Source organism: Desmodus rotundus, chromosome 4, assembly GCF_022682495.2.
Source record: "Desmodus rotundus isolate HL8 chromosome 4, HLdesRot8A.1, whole genome shotgun sequence".
NCBI classification, from domain to species: Eukaryota; Metazoa; Chordata; class Mammalia; order Chiroptera; family Phyllostomidae; genus Desmodus; species Desmodus rotundus.
The window spans coordinates 135,542,622-135,567,711 of NC_071390.1; positions in this window are offsets into that span (position 1 = coordinate 135,542,622).

The following is a 25,090-nucleotide window of genomic DNA, read 5'->3' on the forward strand; positions in this document are numbered from 1 at the left end:
GAATACTTGGCACGGAAGGTATACATGCTTCTGCTGTTTGCATGAAGTATAAGCTGTGGCACACTGTTTGATATTTATTCTGTCCGGGCCGTGACTTGTTTCTCTGATTGAGGATCACGGCTCTCCCATGAGGCATTAGGGTCACTTTGGTGTGTGCACCCATTTCTCTTTTAGTTAGGATCTTCGGAGACACCATTATACTCTTGACGTCACAACTGCCTGTTTTGATAAACCTACATTCTTCCTGGTTCCTTCAGTGTCTGTGGTGTATTCTCCTTTTCTCTTTAGTGGTTCTTCTTATCCACCAGGCCCCTGACAAAAAAAGTTCAACAACTAACACCTAATGTAATCATATCCAAAGCCTGTCCTCATCGGTATGAGGACTCGGCTCCATAGCCACTCTGCATGAATGTATAGTTGGCGTCCATACTTTCATAGAATTGAGGATCATTATTTTGCTTTTCAGATTCTCCTGAAAGAATTTCCTCCCCCAAGGTAATAAATTTTATGTTTTCCTATCGCGGTATTAAGAAGAGATTAAATGAAATGTGTATCATTTACGAGACATTGTCTTCAAAGCTTATTCGGGGCGCCGTTGACGTGAGAGATCGTGGGCCTAAAGACGGAGTGGCAAGGAATTCTGCACGCACATCCAGATCAGGTAAATTTTGTGCCCGAAATTTAAGTCTGGAAAGTCATACGGGAGAACGTTTGTGTGCGCAGACTCTCCTTATTCCGAATTTCTGTCTTTTGCAAGTTTGATGGTAGTTTATCAGTATGAAATGTGGATGCCATTGTTGGGATCCATGTTTGATATTGACAGGAAAAGGAACAAGGAAGAACTGCAAAATGGATACTTTACATAAGGTGGTTTACCTTTTGCTTTGATACCATAAAGTTTCCAGTTTGGAATCCCTACACTCATTCGGGACTCGTAGATGATAATTGTGGGGCTCTTAGGTTTTCTTACTGTTGCAACGTGCTTCTTTGCACCTGGACATTTCCCTAGGGTAAAACTGAGGTTGCTAACATATCATGTTTTTTAAAGTGTATTTTACTGGTTTTGCTCTCACCGGTGTCCCAAGTTTTTCCCCTCTGCTCCCCTCGTCCAAGTCAACCCCATTCCCTTCAGCCATTCTGCACTTAGTTGAAGTCCGGGGGCATGATTATAAGTTCTCGTGATACTTCACTTGCCATACCGTTCTTGACGTTGCCCTGTCTGCTCAGTACCTACCAATTTGTACTGGCTAATTCCTGCATTTCCCCCCTCCTGCTTCCCCTTCCTCCTCCTGTCTCATAAGCCTCCAAATGATCTCCATAGCGCTGATTGTGTTTCTGTCCTGCTTGTTTGCTTCGTTGGCTTTTGGATCCCATTGTTGATAGCTGTGAATGTATTGCCCTTGAGATGTTCATAGTTTTGATCCTCTTTTTCTTCCGTAAGTGCCTTTAGCTTTTCACAAAATAATGGCTTGGTGACGGGGAACTCCTTTGGCTTTATCTTGCCTGAGGGGCACTGTATGTGTATGAGCCCATTCCGCGACAAACGATAGCTTTGCTGGATAGGGTAGTGGAGCTTGCAGCTAGCTTTGCTTTCCATCCCTTGGAATACTTCTTCCCAGTCCCTTGTGGCCTGCAAATTTTCTTAGGAGCTATCAGCTGACATTCTCAGGGGAACTCCTTTGTCAGGCACTCTCTGCTTTTGTCTTGCTGCTTTTAAGAAACTTGCGCGTGGTTAACCTTTGGCGTTTTAATTATGATGTACCTTGGTGTGATCGACGCTGGGCCCACTTTTGATAGGAGTTCTGTGTGCTTGCCGGCCTTGTATGTGTATTCCCTTCAGCAACGTGGGGAAGTTTTCTTTCATTATATTTTCAAAGAGGTTTTCATTTCCTCCCTTTTTTATCCCTCTCCTTCTGTCAGCCCTATGAGTTGGGTGTTGGTAGGTTTGAGGATTTTCCAGAGGCTCCTGAGCCTCTCAGTGTTGTATTGGCTATATTTTCTTCCCTCATGTATATACTCCTCTTTCTTTGGTGCTTGAATACACGTTTCTCTATTTCCCAACAGCTCTCTGCCCGCCCTACCCAACCCTACCTCCCACCCTCACTTTTAAGCCCCTTTGGCTTTGTCCACAGGCCCTTCCTACGTGTTCTTTCACGGCCCTTTCCCTTCCTTCGCACCTTATGGCCCTACACTCTCCGCTCCGGTTACTCTCAGTTTGTTCTTCATTTCAGTGACTCTGGCCACAATTTGTAGGTTCTACTCATGGGTGAGATCATATGGTAGCCGTCTTCCCCCACCTGACTTCCTTCACTTAGCATGAAGCTGCCTGGTTCTGTCCGTGTAGTCATGAAGGGTAGGAGCTCCTGCTTTCCTTGTGTCGGGAGGTACTTTTATTGTGCAAAAGTACCACAGTTCGTGGATGCACTCATGCAGTGATGGGCACCCGGGCTGCTTCCTGCACTTGGCTCTGGTAAATGAAGCTGCTGTGAACATTGGGGTGCACAGGTTCTGTTGTGTTAGTGTTTCTGGATTCATAGGGTGAAATCCCAGCAGTGGAATTGCTGTGCCAGGTGGCAATTCCAGTTTGAGTTTCTAGAGGAGGTGCCATAGTGTTTTCCTCTGTGTTTTCACGGTTCGCATTCCCACCGACAGTGCACTAGGATTCCCTTTTGTCCACCACCTCAGCAGCACTTGGCCTTTGTTGATTTGTTTACCATGGCCCCTGTGACCGGTGCTGGGAGGAACCTTAGGGTGGTTTTAATTGGCTTCTCTCTGATGGCTGGTTTTGCTGAGGATCCTCTCATATGTCTCTGGGGCCTCTGTGCTTCCTCCTTGGAGAGATGTCTCCTCAAGTCCTTTACCCTTTTGTCAATTGGATCGTTTGTCTCCAGGGTGTGAAGTCGTGTGAGTTCTCTCTATGTTCGGGACACCACAGCCTTGTCCCAGTTATCACTGGCAAGTGTGTTTTCCCATACAGTTGGTCCCCTTTTCATTTTGCTAATGGTCCTTTCGCCATGCAGAAGCTGGAGAAATTCTGATGGAGTCCCACTTGTCCATTGTCTCCTTCGTGACCCTTGGCCTAAGGGTGAGAATCCTGGTGAGAAGATTGCTGTGTGGAATATCTGAGGGATTCCTGCCTGTCTTCAGCTCTAGGACTTTTATGGAATGACAGCATGTTTCCGTCTTTTATCCTTCTTGAGGTTGCTTTTCTTTGTGGCGTAACTTGGTGGTTCAGTTTCATTTTGGTCCCCGTGTAGCAGTGCAGATATTCCAACACCGTTTGCCGAAGAGGCTCTTTTCATCCCATCATATGCTCCTGGCCCCTTTGTCGAATGTTAAGTGACCATAGAGACTTGGGTTTGTTGCTGGTCTCTATCCTGTTCACTGCTGTATGCGTCTCTTCCTATGCCAGTAGCAGACGGTTCTGTTCACCATGGCCTCGTGTGATTTCAGCTATGATGATCCCACCTAGTTCGTTCTTCTTTCTCAGAATTGCTGCAGCTATTCGGGGCCGTTGATGGTTCCAGATAGACGTTGGAATAGTTTCTTCGATGTCCGTGAAATATGTCATTGGTATTTCAATAAGGATTGAGTTGAACCTACAAATGGCGTTGCGTAGACAGGACACTTTGATGGTGTTAATTCTTCCAATCCAGCAACATGTTGCGTGCTGCCATTTGTTGGTGCCTGCCTTAATTTCTTTCTTCCATGTTGTGTACTTTTCTGAGTAGGGGTCTTTCACCTCCTCGGTTAAGATTATTCCTAAGGACTTTCGTTTTCTCGTTGCTGTGTCAGAGGGGATTCGCTCCTGGATTTCACTTCTGATATTTCACTCTTGGTGTGCAAGAAATACTCATGGTTTCTCATTATTGACTTTGTGTGCCTCTGTTGCGCCAGAGTGGCTTACTACGTGAAGTAGTTTCTTGGCGGAGTCTATCGGATTTTCCATGCACACCACGATGTCCTCTGCAAACAATGGCATCTTCCCTCCCTGCTCTCAATTTGGATGGCATTTATTTCTTTTTCTTGCCAGGTCACTGTGGCTAGGACTTCCAGTACTATGTAGTGGTGACAGTGGACATGCTTGTCTTGTTTTCCATCTTCGTGGGAAAGGGTTTAGCTTTAGCCCTATGAGTGGGATGTTGCCTGTAGGTCTTAGATGTGTTTTGTGGCCCTTCTTGCGTGAGTAGATCAAGAAGTTAAGATGGCCAAAATGGAGCAGGGAAGAAATGTGAGGAGAGCACTATCCCACAGTGACATGGGATGGATGGAATATTTCAAATTACTGTTATTCTCTAATTGTATATGCAAGCTGATCAAGTCACAACGCTTTCTCAGCCGATAAGTGAATCCTGTAGTAAACTCACCTGTCCTGACCATTGTGTACTTCCCATACTACGGAACACATGGATGACCGTGATGAATACTTGGCACGGAAGGTATACATGCTTCTGCTGTTTGCATGAAGTATAAGCTGTGGCACACTGTTTGATATTTATTCTGTCCGGGCCGTGACTTGTTTCTCTGATTGAGGATCACGGCTCTCCCATGAGGCATTAGGGTCACTTTGGTGTGTGCACCCATTTCTCTTTTAGTTAGGATCTTCGGAGACACCATTATACTCTTGACGTCACAACTGCCTGTTTTGATAAACCTACATTCTTCCTGGTTCCTTCAGTGTCTGTGGTGTATTCTCCTTTTCTCTTTAGTGGTTCTTCTTATCCACCAGGCCCCTGACAAAAAAAGTTCAACAACTAACACCTAATGTAATCATATCCAAAGCCTGTCCTCATCGGTATGAGGACTCGGCTCCATAGCCACTCTGCATGAATGTATAGTTGGCGTCCATACTTTCATAGAATTGAGGATCATTATTTTGCTTTTCAGATTCTCCTGAAAGAATTTCCTCCCCCAAGGTAATAAATTTTATGTTTTCCTATCGCGGTATTAAGAAGAGATTAAATGAAATGTGTATCATTTACGAGACATTGTCTTCAAAGCTTATTCGGGGCGCCGTTGACGTGAGAGATCGTGGGCCTAAAGACGGAGTCGCAAGGAATTCTGCACGCACATCCAGATCAGGTAAATTTTGTGCCCGAAATTTAAGTCTGGAAAGTCATACGGGAGAACGTTTGTGTGCGCAGACTCTCCTTATTCCGAATTTCTGTCTTTTGCAAGTTTGATGGTAGTTTATCAGTATGAAATGTGGATGCCATTGTTGGGATCCATGTTTGATATTGACAGGAAAAGGAACAAGGAAGAACTGCAAAATGGATACTTTACATAAGGTGGTTTACCTTTTGCTTTGATACCATAAAGTTTCCAGTTTGGAATCCCTACACTCATTCGGGACTCGTAGATGATAATTGTGGGGCTCTTAGGTTTTCTTACTGTTGCAACGTGCTTCTTTGCACCTGGACATTTCCCTAGGGTAAAACTGAGGTTGCTAACATATCATGTTTTTTAAAGTGTATTTTACTGGTTTTGCTCTCACCGGTGTCCCAAGTTTTTCCCCTCTGCTCCCCTCGTCCAAGTCAACCCCATTCCCTTCAGCCATTCTGCACTTAGTTGAAGTCCGGGGGCATGATTATAAGTTCTCGTGATACTTCACTTGCCATACCGTTCTTGACGTTGCCCTGTCTGCTCAGTACCTACCAATTTGTACTGGCTAATTCCTGCATTTCCCCCCTCCTGCTTCCCCTTCCTCCTCCTGTCTCATAAGCCTCCAAATGATCTCCATAGCGCTGATTGTGTTTCTGTCCTGCTTGTTTGCTTCGTTGGCTTTTGGATCCCATTGTTGATAGCTGTGAATGTATTGCCCTTGAGATGTTCATAGTTTTGATCCTCTTTTTCTTCCGTAAGTGCCTTTAGCTTTTCACAAAATAATGGCTTGGTGACGGGGAACTCCTTTGGCTTTATCTTGCCTGAGGGGCACTGTATGTGTATGAGCCCATTCCGCGACAAACGATAGCTTTGCTGGATAGGGTAGTGGAGCTTGCAGCTAGCTTTGCTTTCCATCCCTTGGAATACTTCTTCCCAGTCCCTTGTGGCCTGCAAATTTTCTTAGGAGCTATCAGCTGACATTCTCAGGGGAACTCCTTTGTCAGGCACTCTCTGCTTTTGTCTTGCTGCTTTTAAGAAACTTGCGCGTGGTTAACCTTTGGCGTTTTAATTATGATGTACCTTGGTGTGATCGACGCTGGGCCCACTTTTGATAGGAGTTCTGTGTGCTTGCCGGCCTTGTATGTGTATTCCCTTCAGCAACGTGGGGAAGTTTTCTTTCATTATATTTTCAAAGAGGTTTTCATTTCCTCCCTTTTTTATCCCTCTCCTTCTGTCAGCCCTATGAGTTGGGTGTTGGTAGGTTTGAGGATTTTCCAGAGGCTCCTGAGCCTCTCAGTGTTGTGTTGGCTATATTTTCTTCCCTCATGTATATACTCCTCTTTCTTTGGTGCTTGAATACACGTTTCTCTATTTCCCAACAGCTCTCTGCCCGCCCTACCCAACCCTACCTCCCACCCTCACTTTTAAGCCCCTTTGGCTTTGTCCACAGGCCCTTCCTACGTGTTCTTTCACGGCCCTTTCCCTTCCTTCGCACCTTATGGCCCTACACTCTCCGCTCCGGTTACTCTCAGTTTGTTCTTCATTTCAGTGACTCTGGCCACAATTTGTAGGTTCTACTCATGGGTGAGATCATATGGTAGCCGTCTTCCCCCACCTGACTTCCTTCACTTAGCATGAAGCTGCCTGGTTCTGTCCGTGTAGTCATGAAGGGTAGGAGCTCCTGCTTTCCTTGTGTCGGGAGGTACTTTTATTGTGCAAAAGTACCACAGTTCGTGGATGCACTCATGCAGTGATGGGCACCCGGGCTGCTTCCTGCACTTGGCTCTGGTAAATGAAGCTGCTGTGAACATTGGGGTGCACAGGTTCTGTTGTGTTAGTGTTTCTGGATTCATAGGGTGAAATCCCAGCAGTGGAATTGCTGTGCCAGGTGGCAATTCCAGTTTGAGTTTCTAGAGGAGGTGCCATAGTGTTTTCCTCTGTGTTTTCACGGTTCGCATTCCCACCGACAGTGCACTAGGATTCCCTTTTGTCCACCACCTCAGCAGCACTTGGCCTTTGTTGATTTGTTTACCATGGCCCCTGTGACCGGTGCTGGGAGGAACCTTAGGGTGGTTTTAATTGGCTTCTCTCTGATGGCTGGTTTTGCTGAGGATCCTCTCATATGTCTCTGGGGCCTCTGTGCTTCCTCCTTGGAGAGATGTCTCCTCAAGTCCTTTACCCTTTTGTCAATTGGATCGTTTGTCTCCAGGGTGTGAAGTCGTGTGAGTTCTCTCTATGTTCGGGACACCACAGCCTTGTCCCAGTTATCACTGGCAAGTGTGTTTTCCCATACAGTTGGTCCCCTTTTCATTTTGCTAATGGTCCTTTCGCCATGCAGAAGCTGGAGAAATTCTGATGGAGTCCCACTTGTCCATTGTCTCCTTCGTGACCCTTGGCCTAAGGGTGAGAATCCTGGTGAGAAGATTGCTGTGTGGAATATCTGAGGGATTCCTGCCTGTCTTCAGCTCTAGGACTTTTATGGAATGACAGCATGTTTCCGTCTTTTATCCTTCTTGAGGTTGCTTTTCTTTGTGGCGTAACTTGGTGGTTCAGTTTCATTTTGGTCCCCGTGTAGCAGTGCAGATATTCCAACACCTTTTGCCGAAGAGGCTCTTTTCATCCCATCATATGCTCCTGGCCCCTTTGTCGAATGTTAAGTGACCATAGAGACTTGGGTTTGTTGCTGGTCTCTATCCTGTTCACTGCTGTATGCGTCTCTTCCTATGCCAATAGCAGACGGTTCTGTTCACCATGGCCTCGTGTGATTTCAGCTATGATGATCCCACCTAGTTCGTTCTTCTTTCTCAGAATTGCTGCAGCTATTCGGGGCCGTTGATGGTTCCAGATAGACGTTGGAATAGTTTCTTCGATGTCCGTGAAATATGTCATTGATATTTCAATAAGGATTGAGTTGAACCTACAAATGGCGTTGCGTAGACAGGACACTTTGATGGTGTTAATTCTTCCAATCCAGCAACATGTTGCGTGCTGCCATTTGTTGGTGCCTGCCTTAATTTCTTTCTTCCATGTTGTGTACTTTTCTGAGTAGGGGTCTTTCACCTCCTCGGTTAAGATTATTCCTAAGGACTTTGGTTTTCTCGTTGCTGTGTCAGAGGGGATTCGCTCCTGGATTTCACTTCTGATATTTCACTCTTGGTGTGCAAGAAATACTCATGGTTTCTCATTATTGACTTTGTGTGCCTCTGTTGCGCCAGAGTGGCTTACTACGTGAAGTAGTTTCTTGGCGGAGTCTATCGGATTTTCCATGCACAGCACGATGTCCTCTGCAAACAATGGCATCTTCCCTCCCTGCTCTCAATTTGGATGGCATTTATTTCTTTTTCTTGCCAGGTCACTGTGGCTAGGACTTCCAGTACTATGTAGTGGTGACAGTGGACATGCTTGTCTTGTTTTCCATCTTCGTGGGAAAGGGTTTAGCTTTAGCCCTATGAGTGGGATGTTGCCTGTAGGTCTTAGATGTGTTTTGTGGCCCTTCTTGCGTGAGTAGATCAAGAAATTAAGATGGCCAAAATGGAGCAGGGAAGAAATGTGAGGAGAGCACTATCCCACAGTGACATGGGATGGATGGAATATTTCAAATTACTGTTATTCTCTAATTGTATATGCAAGCTGATCAAGTCACAACGCTTTCTCAGCCGATAAGTGAATCCTGTAGTAAACTCACCTGTCCTGACCATTGTGTACTTCCCATACTACGGAACACATGGATGACCGTGATGAATACTTGGCACGGAAGGTATACATGCTTCTGCTGTTTGCATGAAGTATAAGCTGTGGCACACTGTTTGATATTTATTCTGTCCGGGCCGTGACTTGTTTCTCTGATTGAGGATCACGGCTCTCCCATGAGGCATTAGGGTCACTTTGGTGTGTGCACCCATTTCTCTTTTAGTTAGGATCTTCGGAGACACCATTATACTCTTGACGTCACAACTGCCTGTTTTGATAAACCTACATTCTTCCTGGTTCCTTCAGTGTCTGTGGTGTATTCTCCTTTTCTCTTTAGTGGTTCTTCTTATCCACCAGGCCCCTGACAAAAAAAGTTCAACAACTAACACCTAATGTAATCATATCCAAAGCCTGTCCTCATCGGTATGAGGACTCGGCTCCATAGCCACTCTGCATGAATGTATAGTTGGCGTCCATACTTTCATAGAATTGAGGATCATTATTTTGCTTTTCAGATTCTCCTGAAAGAATTTCCTCCCCCAAGGTAATAAATTTTATGTTTTCCTATCGCGGTATTAAGAAGAGATTAAATGAAATGTGTATCATTTACGAGACATTGTCTTCAAAGCTTATTCGGGGCGCCGTTGACGTGAGAGATCGTGGGCCTAAAGACGGAGTGGCAAGGAATTCTGCACGCACATCCAGATCAGGTAAATTTTGTGCCCGAAATTTAAGTCTGGAAAGTCATACGGGAGAACGTTTGTGTGCGCAGACTCTCCTTATTCCGAATTTCTGTCTTTTGCAAGTTTGATGGTAGTTTATCAGTATGAAATGTGGATGCCATTGTTGGGATCCATGTTTGATATTGACAGGAAAAGGAACAAGGAAGAACTGCAAAATGGATACTTTACATAAGGTGGTTTACCTTTTGCTTTGATACCATAAAGTTTCCAGTTTGGAATCCCTACACTCATTCGGGACTCGTAGATGATAATTGTGGGGCTCTTAGGTTTTCTTACTGTTGCAACGTGCTTCTTTGCACCTGGACATTTCCCTAGGGTAAAACTGAGGTTGCTAACATATCATGTTTTTTAAAGTGTATTTTACTGGTTTTGCTCTCACCGGTGTCCCAAGTTTTTCCCCTCTGCTCCCCTCGTCCAAGTCAACCCCATTCCCTTCAGCCATTCTGCACTTAGTTGAAGTCCGGGGGCATGATTATAAGTTCTCGTGATACTTCACTTGCCATACCGTTCTTGACGTTGCCCTGTCTGCTCAGTACCTACCAATTTGTACTGGCTAATTCCTGCATTTCCCCCCTCCTGCTTCCCCTTCCTCCTCCTGTCTCATAAGCCTCCAAATGATCTCCATAGCACTGATTGTGTTTCTGTCCTGCTTGTTTGCTTCGTTGGCTTTTGGATCCCATTGTTGATAGCTGTGAATGTATTGCCCTTGAGATGTTCATAGTTTTGATCCTCTTTTTCTTCCGTAAGTGCCTTTAGCTTTTCACAAAATAATGGCTTGGTGACGGGGAACTCCTTTGGCTTTATCTTGCCTGAGGGGCACTGTATGTGTATGAGCCCATTCCGCGACAAACGATAGCTTTGCTGGATAGGGTAGTGGAGCTTGCAGCTAGCTTTGCTTTCCATCCCTTGGAATACTTCTTCCCAGTCCCTTGTGGCCTGCAAATTTTCTTAGGAGCTATCAGCTGACATTCTCAGGGGAACTCCTTTGTCAGGCACTCTCTGCTTTTGTCTTGCTGCTTTTAAGAAACTTGCGCGTGGTTAACCTTTGGCGTTTTAATTATGATGTACCTTGGTGTGATCGACGCTGGGCCCACTTTTGATAGGAGTTCTGTGTGCTTGCCGGCCTTGTATGTGTATTCCCTTCAGCAACGTGGGGAAGTTTTCTTTCATTATATTTTCAAAGAGGTTTTCATTTCCTCCCTTTTTTATCCCTCTCCTTCTGTCAGCCCTATGAGTTGGGTGTTGGTAGGTTTGAGGATTTTCCAGAGGCTCCTGAGCCTCTCAGTGTTGTATTGGCTATATTTTCTTCCCTCATGTATATACTCCTCTTTCTTTGGTGCTTGAATACACGTTTCTCTATTTCCCAACAACTCTCTGCCCGCCCTACCCAACCCTACCTCCCACCCTCACTTTTAAGCCCCTTTGGCTTTGTCCACAGGCCCTTCCTACGTGTTCTTTCACGGCCCTTTCCCTTCCTTCGCACCTTATGGCCCTACACTCTCCGCTCCGGTTACTCTCAGTTTGTTCTTCATTTCAGTGACTCTGGCCACAATTTGTAGGTTCTACTCATGGGTGAGATCATATGGTAGCCGTCTTCCCCCACCTGACTTCCTTCAATTAGCATGAAGCTGCCTGGTTCTGTCCGTGTAGTCATGAAGGGTAGGAGCTCCTGCTTTCCTTGTGTCGGGAGGTACTTTTATTGTGCAAAAGTACCACAGTTCGTGGATGCACTCATGCAGTGATGGGCACCCGGGCTGCTTCCTGCACTTGGCTCTGGTAAATGAAGCTGCTGTGAACATTGGGGTGCACAGGTTCTGTTGTGTTAGTGTTTCTGGATTCATAGGGTGAAATCCCAGCAGTGGAATTGCTGTGCCAGGTGGCAATTCCAGTTTGAGTTTCTAGAGGAGGTGCCATAGTGTTTTCCTCTGTGTTTTCACGGTTCGCATTCCCACCGACAGTGCACTAGGATTCCCTTTTGTCCACCACCTCAGCAGCACTTGGCCTTTGTTGATTTGTTTACCATGGCCCCTGTGACCGGTGCTGGGAGGAACCTTAGGGTGGTTTTAATTGGCTTCTCTCTGATGGCTGGTTTTGCTGAGGATCCTCTCATATGTCTCTGGGGCCTCTGTGCTTCCTCCTTGGAGAGATGTCTCCTCAAGTCCTTTACCCTTTTGTCAATTGGATCGTTTGTCTCCAGGGTGTGAAGTCGTGTGAGTTCTCTCTATGTTCGGGACACCACAGCCTTGTCCCAGTTATCACTGGCAAGTGTGTTTTCCCATACAGTTGGTCCCCTTTTCATTTTGCTAATGGTCCTTTCGCCATGCAGAAGCTGGAGAAATTCTGATGGAGTCCCACTTGTCCATTGTCTCCTTCGTGACCCTTGGCCTAAGGGTGAGAATCCTGGTGAGAAGATTGCTGTGTGGAATATCTGAGGGATTCCTGCCTGTCTTCAGCTCTAGGACTTTTATGGAATGACAGCATGTTTCCGTCTTTTATCCTTCTTGAGGTTGCTTTTCTTTGTGGCGTAACTTGGTGGTTCAGTTTCATTTTGGTCCCCGTGTAGCAGTGCAGATATTCCAACACCGTTTGCCGAAGAGGCTCTTTTCATCCCATCATATGCTCCTGGCCCCTTTGTCGAATGTTAAGTGACCATAGAGACTTGGGTTTGTTGCTGGTCTCTATCCTGTTCACTGCTGTATGCGTCTCTTCCTATGCCAGTAGCAGACGGTTCTGTTCACCATGGCCTCGTGTGATTTCAGCTATGATGATCCCACCTAGTTCGTTCTTCTTTCTCAGAATTGCTGCAGCTATTCGGGGCCGTTGATGGTTCCAGATAGACGTTGGAATAGTTTCTTCGATGTCCGTGAAATATGTCATTGGTATTTCAATAAGGATTGAGTTGAACCTACAAATGGCGTTGCGTAGACAGGACACTTTGATGGTGTTAATTCTTCCAATCCAGCAACATGTTGCGTGCTGCCATTTGTTGGTGCCTGCCTTAATTTCTTTCTTCCATGTTGTGTACTTTTCTGAGTAGGGGTCTTTCACCTCCTCGGTTAAGATTATTCCTAAGGACTTTGGTTTTCTCGTTGCTGTGTCAGAGGGGATTCGCTCCTGGATTTCACTTCTGATATTTCACTCTTGGTGTGCAAGAAATACTCATGGTTTCTCATTATTGACTTTGTGTGCCTCTGTTGCGCCAGAGTGGCTTACTACGTGAAGTAGTTTCTTGGCGGAGTCTATCGGATTTTCCATGCACACCACGATGTCCTCTGCAAACAATGGCATCTTCCCTCCCTGCTCTCAATTTGGATGGCATTTATTTCTTTTTCTTGCCAGGTCACTGTGGCTAGGACTTCCAGTACTATGTAGTGGTGACAGTGGACATGCTTGTCTTGTTTTCCATCTTCGTGGGAAAGGGTTTAGCTTTAGCCCTATGAGTGGGATGTTGCCTGTAGGTCTTAGATGTGTTTTGTGGCCCTTCTTGCGTGAGTAGATCAAGAAATTAAGATGGCCAAAATGGAGCAGGGAAGAAATGTGAGGAGAGCACTATCCCACAGTGACATGGGATGGATGGAATATTTCAAATTACTGTTATTCTCTAATTGTATATGCAAGCTGATCAAGTCACAACGCTTTCTCAGCCGATAAGTGAATCCTGTAGTAAACTCACCTGTCCTGACCATTGTGTACTTCCCATACTACGGAACACATGGATGACCGTGATGAATACTTGGCACGGAAGGTATACATGCTTCTGCTGTTTGCATGAAGTATAAGCTGTGGCACACTGTTTGATATTTATTCTGTCCGGGCCGTGACTTGTTTCTCTGATTGAGGATCACGGCTCTCCCATGAGGCATTAGGGTCACTTTGGTGTGTGCACCCATTTCTCTTTTAGTTAGGATCTTCGGAGACACCATTATACTCTTGACGTCACAACTGCCTGTTTTGATAAACCTACATTCTTCCTGGTTCCTTCAGTGTCTGTGGTGTATTCTCCTTTTCTCTTTAGTGGTTCTTCTTATCCACCAGGCCCCTGACAAAAAAAGTTCAACAACTAACACCTAATGTAATCATATCCAAAGCCTGTCCTCATCGGTATGAGGACTCGGCTCCATAGCCACTCTGCATGAATGTATAGTTGGCGTCCATACTTTCATAGAATTGAGGATCATTATTTTGCTTTTCAGATTCTCCTGAAAGAATTTCCTCCCCCAAGGTAATAAATTTTATGTTTTCCTATCGCGGTATTAAGAAGAGATTAAATGAAATGTGTATCATTTACGAGACATTGTCTTCAAAGCTTATTCGGGGCGCCGTTGACGTGAGAGATCGTGGGCCTAAAGACGGAGTCGCAAGGAATTCTGCACGCACATCCAGATCAGGTAAATTTTGTGCCCGAAATTTAAGTCTGGAAAGTCATACGGGAGAACGTTTGTGTGCGCAGACTCTCCTTATTCCGAATTTCTGTCTTTTGCAAGTTTGATGGTAGTTTATCAGTATGAAATGTGGATGCCATTGTTGGGATCCATGTTTGATATTGACAGGAAAAGGAACAAGGAAGAACTGCAAAATGGATACTTTACATAAGGTGGTTTACCTTTTGCTTTGATACCATAAAGTTTCCAGTTTGGAATCCCTACACTCATTCGGGACTCGTAGATGATAATTGTGGGGCTCTTAGGTTTTCTTACTGTTGCAACGTGCTTCTTTGCACCTGGACATTTCCCTAGGGTAAAACTGAGGTTGCTAACATATCATGTTTTTTAAAGTGTATTTTACTGGTTTTGCTCTCACCGGTGTCCCAAGTTTTTCCCCTCTGCTCCCCTCGTCCAAGTCAACCCCATTCCCTTCAGCCATTCTGCACTTAGTTGAAGTCCGGGGGCATGATTATAAGTTCTCGTGATACTTCACTTGCCATACCGTTCTTGACGTTGCCCTGTCTGCTCAGTACCTACCAATTTGTACTGGCTAATTCCTGCATTTCCCCCCTCCTGCTTCCCCTTCCTCCTCCTGTCTCATAAGCCTCCAAATGATCTCCATAGCGCTGATTGTGTTTCTGTCCTGCTTGTTTGCTTCGTTGGCTTTTGGATCCCATTGTTGATAGCTGTGAATGTATTGCCCTTGAGATGTTCATAGTTTTGATCCTCTTTTTCTTCCGTAAGTGCCTTTAGCTTTTCACAAAATAATGGCTTGGTGACGGGGAACTCCTTTGGCTTTATCTTGCCTGAGGGGCACTGTATGTGTATGAGCCCATTCCGCGACAAACGATAGCTTTGCTGGATAGGGTAGTGGAGCTTGCAGCTAGCTTTGCTTTCCATCCCTTGGAATACTTCTTCCCAGTCCCTTGTGGCCTGCAAATTTTCTTAGGAGCTATCAGCTGACATTCTCAGGGGAACTCCTTTGTCAGGCACTCTCTGCTTTTGTCTTGCTGCTTTTAAGAAACTTGCGCGTGGTTAACCTTTGGCGTTTTAATTATGATGTACCTTGGTGTGATCGACGCTGGGCCCACTTTTGATAGGAGTTCTGTGTGCTTGCCGGCCTTGTATGTGTATTCCCTTCAGCAACGTGGGGAAGTTTTCTTTCATTATATTTTCAAAGAGGTTTTCATTTCCTCCCTTTTTTATCCCTCTCCTTCTGTCAGCCCTATGAGTTGGGTGTTGGTAGGTTTGAGGATTTTCCAGAGGCTCCTGAGCCTCTCAGTGTTGTATTGGCTATATTTTCTTCCCTCATGTATATACTCCTCTTTCTTTGGTGCTTGAATACACGTTTCTCTATTTCCCAACAGCTCTCTGCCCGCCCTACCCAACCCTACCTCCCACCCTCACTTTTAAGCCCCTTTGGCTTTGTCCACAGGCCCTTCCTACGTGTTCTTTCACGGCCCTTTCCCTTCCTTCGCACCTTATGGCCCTACACTCTCCGCTCCGGTTACTCTCAGTTTGTTCTTCATTTCAGTGACTCTGGCCACAATTTGTAGGTTCTACTCATGGGTGAGATCATATGGTAGCCGTCTTCCCCCACCTGACTTCCTTCACTTAGCATGAAGCTGCCTGGTTCTGTCCGTGTAGTCATGAAGGGTAGGAGCTCCTGCTTTCCTTGTGTCGGGAGGTACTTTTATTGTGCAAAAGTACCACAGTTCGTGGATGCACTCATGCAGTGATGGGCACCCGGGCTGCTTCCTGCACTTGGCTCTGGTAAATGAAGCTGCTGTGAACATTGGGGTGCACAGGTTCTGTTGTGTTAGTGTTTCTGGATTCATAGGGTGAAATCCCAGCAGTGGAATTGCTGTGCCAGGTGGCAATTCCAGTTTGAGTTTCTAGAGGAGGTGCCATAGTGTTTTCCTCTGTGTTTTCACGGTTCGCATTCCCACCGACAGTGCACTAGGATTCCCTTTTGTCCACCACCTCAGCAGCACTTGGCCTTTGTTGATTTGTTTACCATGGCCCCTGTGACCGGTGCTGGGAGGAACCTTAGGGTGGTTTTAATTGGCTTCTCTCTGATGGCTGGTTTTGCTGAGGATCCTCTCATGTGTCTCTGGAGCCTCTGTGCTTCCTCCTTGGAGAGATGTCTCCTCAAGTCCTTTACCCTTTTGTCAGTTGGATTGTTTGTCTCCCGGGTGTGAGTTCTTTGTATGTTCGGGGCACCAAACCCTTGTCCCAGTTATCACTGGCAAGTGTGTTTTCCCATACAGTTGGTCCCCTTTTCATTTTGCTAATGGTTCTTTCGCCATGCAGCAGCTTGTAATTCTGATGGAGTCCCACTTGTCCATTGTCTCCTTCGTGACCCTTGCTTGGCCTAAGGGTGAGAATCCTGGTGAGAAGATTGCTGTGTGGAGTTATCTGAGGGTTTCCTGCCTGTCTTCAGCTCTAGGACTTTTATGGTATGACAGCGTATGTTTCCGTCTTTTATCCTTCTAGAGTTTGCTTTTCTGTGCGGCGTAACTTGGGGGTTCAGTTTCATTCTTGTCCCCGTGTAGCTGTCCAGATCTTCGAACACCGTTTGCCCAAGAGGCCGTTTTCATCCCGTCATATGCTCCTGGCCCCTTTGTCGAATATTAACTGACCATAGAGACTTGGGTTTATTGCTGGTCTCTATCCTGTCCACAGCTCTATGCGTCTCTTCCTATGCCAGTAGCAGACGGTTCTGATGACCATGGCCTCGTGTGATTTCAGCTATGATGATCCCACCTAGTTCGTTCTTCTTTCTCAAAATTGCTGCAGCCCCTCGGGGCCGTTGAGGGTTCCAGATAGATGTTGGAAATGTTTCTTCGGTGTCCGTGAAATATGTCATTGGTATTTCAATAAGGAATGAGTTGAATCTACAAATTGGCGTTGCGTAGACAGGACACTTTGATGGTGTTAATTCTTCCAATCCAGCAACATGTTGCGTGCTTCCATTTGTTTGTGCCTGCCTTAATTTCTTTCTTCCACGTTGTGTACCTTTCTGAGTAGAGGTCTTTCACCTCCTCGGTTAAGATTATTCCTAAGGACTTTCGTTTTCTCGTTGCTGTATCAGAGGGGATTCGCTCCTGGATTTCATTTCTGATATTTCATTCTTGGTGTGCAAGAAATACCTTTGGTATCTCAGTATTGACTTTGTGTGCCTCTGTTGCGCCAGAGTCACTTGCTACGTGAAGTAGTTTCTTGGCGGAGTCTATCGGATTTTTCCGTGCACAGCACGATGTCATCTGCAAACAATGACAGCTTCCCTCCCTGCTTTCAATTTGGATGGCATTTATTTCTTTTTCTTGCCAGGTCCCTGTGGCTAGGACTTCCAGTACTATGTAGTGGTGACAGTGGACGTGCTTGTCTTGTTCTCCATCTTCGTGGGAAAGGGTTTAGGTTTAGCCCTTTGAGTGTGATGTTGGCTGTAGGTCTTAGATGTGTTTTGTGGCCCTTCTTGCGTGAGTAGATCAAGAAATTAAGATGGCCAAAATGGAGCATAGAAGAAATGTAAGCAGAGCACTGGCCCACAGTGGCATGGGCTGGATTGAATATTTCGAATTACTGTTATTCTCTAATTGTATATGTAAGCTGATCCAGTCACAACGCTTTCTCAGCTGATGAGTGAATCCTGGAGTAAACTCACCTGTCCTGACCATTGTGTACTTCCCAAACTACAGAACACGTTGATGACCGTGATGAATACTTGGCACGGAAGGTATACATGCTTCTGCTGTTTGCGTGAAGTATATGCTGTGGCACACTGTTTGACATTTATTCTGTGCGGGCCGTGACTTGTTTCTCTGACTGAGGATCACTTCTCTCCCATGAGGCATTAGGGTCACTTTGGTGTGTGCACCCATTTCTCTTTTAGTTAGGATCTTCGGAGACACCATTATACTCTTGACGTCACAACTGCCTGTTTTGGTAAACCTACATTCTTCCTGGTTCCTTCAGTATCTGTGGTGTATTCTCCTTTTCTGTTTAGTGGTTCTTCTTATCCACCAGCCCCCTGACAAGAAAAGTTGAACAACTAACACCTAATGTAATCACACCCAAAGCCTATCCTCATTGGTATGAGGATTGGGCTCCATAGCCACTCTGCATGAATGTATAGTTGGCGTCCATACTTTCATAGAATTGAGGATAATTTTTTTGCTTTTCAGATTCTCCTGAAAGAATTTCCTCCCCCAAGGTAATAAATTGTATGTTTTCCTATTGCGGTATTAAGGAGAGATGAAATGAAATGTGTATTATTTACTAGTCATTTTCTTTCAAAGCTTATTCGGGGCGCCGTTGACGTGAGAGATCGTGGGCCTAAAGACGGAGTCGCAAGGAATTCTGCACGCACATGCAGACCAGGTAAATTTTGTGCCCGAAATTTAAGTCTGGAAAGTCATACGGGAGAACGTTTGTGTGCGCAGACTCTTCTTATTCCGAATTTCTGTCTTTTGCAAGTTTGATGGTAGTTTATCGGTATGAAATGTGGATGCCATTGTTGGGATCCATGGTTGATATTGACAGGAAAAGGAACAAGGAAGAACTGCAAAATGGATACTTTACATAAGGTGGTTTACCTTTTGCTTTGATAACATAAAGTTTCCAGTTTGGAATCCCTACAGTCATTCGGGACTCGTAGGTGATGATGGTGAGGCTCTTAGGTTTTCCTACTGTTGCAACGTGCTTCTTTGAACCTGGACATTTACCTAGGGTCAAACTGAGGTTGCTAACATGTCATGTTTTCTAAAGTGTATTTTACTGGGTTTGCTCTCACCAGTGTCCCAAGTTTTTCCCCTCTGCTCCCCTCATCTAAGTCAACCCCATTCCCTTCAGCCATTCTGCACTTAGTAGAAGTCCTGGGGTCCTGACTATAAGTTCTTGTGTTACTTCACTTGCCATACCGTTCTTGACGTTGCCCTGTCTGCTGAGTACCTACCAATTTGTACTGGAAAATTCCTGCATTTCCCCCCACATGCTTCCCCTTCCTCCTCCTGTCTCATAAGCCTCCAAATGATCTCCATAGCGCTGATTGTGTTTCTGTCCTGCGTGTTTGCTTCCTTGGCTTTTGGATCCCATTGTTGATAGCTGTGAATTTATTGCCCTTGAGATGTTCATAGTTTTGATCCTCTTTTGCTTCCGTAAGTGCCTTTGGCTTTTCACAAAATAATGGCTTGGTGATGGGGAACTCCTTTGGCTTTATCTTGCCTGAGGGGCACTGTATGTGTATGTGCCCATTCCGTGACAAGCGATAGCTTTGCTGGGTAGGGTAGTGTAGCGTGTTAGCTAGCTTTGCTTTCCATCCCTTGGAATACTTCTTCCCATTCCCTTGTGGCCTGCAAAGTTTCTTAGCGGCAATCAGCTGACATTCCCAGGGGAACTCCTTTGTCAGGCACTCTCTGCTTTTGTCTTGCTGCTTTTAAGAAACTTGCGCGTGGTAAACCTTTGGCGTTTTAATTATGATGTACCTTTGTGTGATCGACTCTGGTCCCATTTTGGATGGGAGTTCTGTGCGCCTGCCGGCCTTGTATGTGTATTCCCTTCAGCAACGTGGGGAAGTTTCCTTTCATTATATTTTCAAAGAGGTTTTCATTTCCTCCCTTTTTTATCCCTCTCCTTCTGTCAGCCCTATGAGTTGGGTGTGGGTAGGTTTGAGGCCTTTCCAGAGGCTCCTGAGCCTCTCAGTGTTGTATTGGCTATATTTTCTTCCCTCATGTATATACTCCTCTTTCTTCGATGCTTGAATACACGTTTCTCTGTTTCCCAACAACTCTCAGCCCGCCCTACCCAAATCCTACCTCCCACCCTCACTTTTAAGCCCCTTTGGCTTTGTCCATAGGCCCTTCCTACGTGTTCTTTCACGGCCCTTTCCTTTCCTTTGCACCTTGTGGCCCTACTCTCTCCGCTCCGGTTACCCTCAGTTTGTTCCTCCTTTCAGTGATTCTGGCCAGAATTTGTAGGTTCTACTCATAGGTGAGATCATAATGGTATCCGTCTTCCCCCACCTCCCTTCCTTCAATTAGCATAAGGCTCTCTGGTTCCGTCCGTGCAGTCCTGAAGGGTAGGAGCTCCTGCTTTTCTTGTGTCGGGAGGTACTTTTATTGTGCAAATGTACCACAGTTCAGGGATCCACTCATGCAGTGATGGGCACCCAGGCTGCTTCCCGCACTTGGCTCTGGTAAATTAAGCTGCTATGAACATTGGGGTGCACAGGTTCTGTTGAATTAGTGTTTCTGGATGCACAGGGTGAAATCCCAGCAGTGGAATTGCTGTGCCAAGTGGCAATTCCAGTTTGAGTTTCTATAGGAAGTACCATAGTGTTTTCCACTGTGTTTTCACGGTTTGCATTCCCACCAACAGTGCACTAGGATTCCCTTTTCTCCACCACCTCAGCTGCACTTAGTCTTTGTTGATTTGTTTACAATGGCCCCTGTGACCGGTGCTAGGAGGAATCTTAGGGTGGTTTTAATTGGCTTCTCTCTGATGGCTGGTTTTGCTGAGGATCCTCTCATGTGTCTCTGGAGCCTCTGTGCTTCCTCCTTGGAGAGATGTCTCCTCAAGTCCTTTACCCTTTTGTCAGTTGGATTGTTTGTCTCCCGGGTGTGAGTTCTTTGTATGTTCGGGGCACCAAACCCTTGTCCCAGTTATCACTGGCAAGTGTGTTTTCCCATACAGTTGGTCCCCTTTTCATTTTGCTAATGGTTCTTTCGCCATGCAGCAGCTTGTAATTCTGATGGAGTCCCACTTGTCCATTGTCTCCTTCGTGACCCTTGCTTGGCCTAAGGGTGAGAATCCTGGTGAGAAGATTGCTGTGTGGAGTTATCTGAGGGTTTCCTGCCTTTCTTCAGCTCCAGGACTTTTATGGTATGACAGCGTATGTTTCCGTCTTTTATCCTTCTAGAGTTTGCTTTTCTGTGCGGCGTAACTTGGGGGTTCAGTTTCATTCTTGTCCCCGTGTAGCTGTCCAGATCTTCGAACACCATTTGCCCAAGAGGCCGTTTTCATCCCGTCATATGCTCCTGGCCCCTTTGTCGAATATTAACTGACCATAGAGACTTGGGTTTATTGCTGGTCTCTATCCTGTCCACAGCTCTATGCGTCTCTTCCTATGCCAGTAGCAGACGGTTCTGATCACCATGGCCTCGTGTGATTTCAGCTATGATGATCCCACCTAGTTCGTTCTTCTTTCTCAAAATTGCTGCAGCCCCTCGGGGCCGTTGAGGGTTCCAGATAGATGTTGGAAATGTTTCTTCGGTGTCCGTGAAATATGTCATTGGTATTTCAATAAGGAATGAGTTGAATCTACAAATTGGCGTTGCGTAGACAGGACACTTTGATGGTGTTAATTCTTCCAATCCAGCAACATGTTGCGTGCTTCCATTTGTTTGTGCCTGCCTTAATTTCTTTCTTCCACGTTGTGTACCTTTCTGAGTAGAGGTCTTTCACCTCCTCGGTTAAGATTATTCCTAAGGACTTTCGTTTTCTCGTTGCTGTATCAGAGGGGATTCGCTCCTGGATTTCATTTCTGATATTTCATTCTTGGTGTGCAAGAAATACCTTTGGTATCTCAGTATTGACTTTGTGTGCCTCTGTTGCGCCAGAGTCACTTGCTACGTGAAGTAGTTTCTTGGCGGAGTCTATCGGATTTTTCCGTGCACAGCACGATGTCATCTGCAAACAATGACAGCTTCCCTCCCTGCTTTCAATTTGGATGGCATTTATTTCTTTTTCTTGCCAGGTCCCTGTGGCTAGGACTTCCAGTACTATGTAGTGGTGACAGTGGACGTGCTTGTCTTGTTCTCCATCTTCGTGGGAAAGGGTTTAGGTTTAGCCCTTTGAGTGTGATGTTGGCTGTAGGTCTTAGATGTGTTTTGTGGCCCTTCTTGCGTGAGTAGATCAAGAAATTAAGATGGCCAAAATGGAGCATAGAAGAAATGTAAGCAGAGCACTGGCCCACAGTGGCATGGGCTGGATTGAATATTTCGAATTACTGTTATTCTCTAATTGTATATGCAAGCTGATCCAGTCACAACGCTTTCTCAGCTGATGAGTGAATCCTGGAGTAAACTCACCTGTCCTGACCATTGTGTACTTCCCAAACTACAGAACACGTTGATGACCGTGATGAATACTTGGCACGGAAGGTATACATGCTTCTGCTGTTTGCGTGAAGTATATGCTGTGGCACACTGTTTGACATTTATTCTGTGCGGGCCGTGACTTGTTTCTCTGACTGAGGATCACTTCTCTCCCATGAGGCATTAGGGTCACTTTGGTGTGTGCACCCATTTCTCTTTTAGTTAGGATCTTCGGAGACACCATTATACTCTTGACGTCACAACTGCCTGTTTTGGTAAACCTACATTCTTCCTGGTTCCTTCAGTATCTGTGGTGTATTCTCCTTTTCTGTTTAGTGGTTCTTCTTATCCACCAGCCCCCTGACAAGAAAAGTTGAACAACTAACACCTAATGTAATCACACCCAAAGCCTATCCTCATTGGTATGAGGATTGGGCTCCATAGCCACTCTGCATGAATGTATAGTTGGCGTCCATAGTTTCATAGAATTGAGGATAATTTTTTTGCTTTTCAGATTCTCCTGAAAGAATTTCCTCCCCCAAGGTAATAAATTGTATGTTTTCCTATTGCGGTATTAAGGAGAGATGAAATGAAATGTGTATTATTTACTAGTCATTTTCTTTCAAAGCTTATTCGGGGCGCCGTTGACGTGAGAGATCGTGGGCCTAAAGACGGAGTCGCAAGGAATTCTGCACGCACATGCAGACCAGGTAAATTTTGTGCCCGAAATTTAAGTCTGGAAAGTCATACGGGAGAACGTTTGTGTGCGCAGACTCTTCTTATTCCGAATTTCTGTCTTTTGCAAGTTTGATGGTAGTTTATCGGTATGAAATGTGGATGCCATTGTTGGGATCCATGGTTGATATTGACAGGAAAAGGAACAAGGAAGAACTGCAAAATGGATACTTTACATAAGGTGGTTTACCTTTTGCTTTGATAACATAAAGTTTCCAGTTTGGAATCCCTACAGTCATTCGGGACTCGTAGGTGATGATGGTGAGGCTCTTAGGTTTTCCTACTGTTGCAACGTGCTTCTTTGAACCTGGACATTTACCTAGGGTCAAACTGAGGTTGCTAACATGTCATGTTTTCTAAAGTGTATTTTACTGGGTTTGCTCTCACCAGTGTCCCAAGTTTTTCCCCTCTGCTCCCCTCATCTAAGTCAACCCCATTCCCTTCAGCCATTCTGCACTTAGTAGAAGTCCTGGGGTCCTGACTATAAGTTCTTGTGTTACTTCACTTGCCATACCGTTCTTGACGTTGCCCTGTCTGCTGAGTACCTACCAATTTGTACTGGAAAATTCCTGCATTTCCCCCCACATGCTTCCCCTTCCTCCTCCTGTCTCATAAGCCTCCAAATGATCTCCATAGCGCTGATTGTGTTTCTGTCCTGCGTGTTTGCTTCCTTGGCTTTTGGATCCCATTGTTGATAGCTGTGAATTTATTGCCCTTGAGATGTTCATAGTTTTGATCCTCTTTTGCTTCCGTAAGTGCCTTTGGCTTTTCACAAAATAATGGCTTGGTGATGGGGAACTCCTTTGGCTTTATCTTGCCTGAGGGGCACTGTATGTGTATGTGCCCATTCCGTGACAAGCGATAGCTTTGCTGGGTAGGGTAGTGTAGCGTGTTAGCTAGCTTTGCTTTCCATCCCTTGGAATACTTCTTCCCATTCCCTTGTGGCCTGCAAAGTTTCTTAGCGGCAATCAGCTGACATTCCCAGGGGAACTCCTTTGTCAGGCACTCTCTGCTTTTGTCTTGCTGCTTTTAAGAAACTTGCGCGTGGTAAACCTTTGGCGTTTTAATTATGATGTACCTTTGTGTGATCGACTCTGGTCCCATTTTGGATGGGAGTTCTGTGCGCCTGCCGGCCTTGTATGTGTATTCCCTTCAGCAACGTGGGGAAGTTTCCTTTCATTATATTTTCAAAGAGGTTTTCATTTCCTCCCTTTTTTATCCCTCTCCTTCTGTCAGCCCTATGAGTTGGGTGTGGGTAGGTTTGAGGCCTTTCCAGAGGCTCCTGAGCCTCTCAGTGTTGTATTGGCTATATTTTCTTCCCTCATGTATATACTCCTCTTTCTTCGATGCTTGAATACACGTTTCTCTGTTTCCCAACAACTCTCAGCCCGCCCTACCCAAATCCTACCTCCCACCCTCACTTTTAAGCCCCTTTGGCTTTGTCCATAGGCCCTTCCTACGTGTTCTTTCACGGCCCTTTCCTTTCCTTTGCACCTTGTGGCCCTACTCTCTCCTCTCTGGTTACCCTCAGTTTGTTCCTCCTTTCAGTGATTCTGGCCAGAATTTGTAGGTTCTACTCATAGGTGAGATCATAATGGTATCCGTCTTCCCCCACCTCCCTTCCTTCAATTAGCATAAGGCTCTCTGGTTCCGTCCGTGCAGTCCTGAAGGGTAGGAGCTCCTGCTTTTCTTGTGTCGGGAGGTACTTTTATTGTGCAAATGTACCACAGTTCAGGGATCCACTCATGCAGTGATGGGCACCCAGGCTGCTTCCCGCACTTGGCTCTGGTAAATTAAGCTGCTATGAACATTGGGGTGCACAGGTTCTGTTGAATTAGTGTTTCTGGATGCACAGGGTGAAATCCCAGCAGTGGAATTGCTGTGCCAAGTGGCAATTCCAGTTTGAGTTTCTAGAGGAAGTACCATAGTGTTTTCCACTGTGTTTTCACGGTTTGCATTCCCACCAACAGTGCACTAGGATTCCCTTTTCTCCACCACCTCAGCTGCACTTAGTCTTTGTTGATTTGTTTACAATGGCCCCTGTGACCGGTGCTAGGAGGAATCTTAGGGTGGTTTTAATTGGCTTCTCTCTGATGGCTGGTTTTGCTGAGGATCCTCTCATGTGTCTCTGGAGCCTCTGTGCTTCCTCCTTGGAGAGATGTCTCCTCAAGTCCTTTACCCTTTTGTCAGTTGGATTGTTTGTCTCCCGGGTGTGAGTTCTTTGTATGTTCGGGGCACCAAACCCTTGTCCCAGTTATCACTGGCAAGTGTGTTTTCCCATACAGTTGGTCCCCTTTTC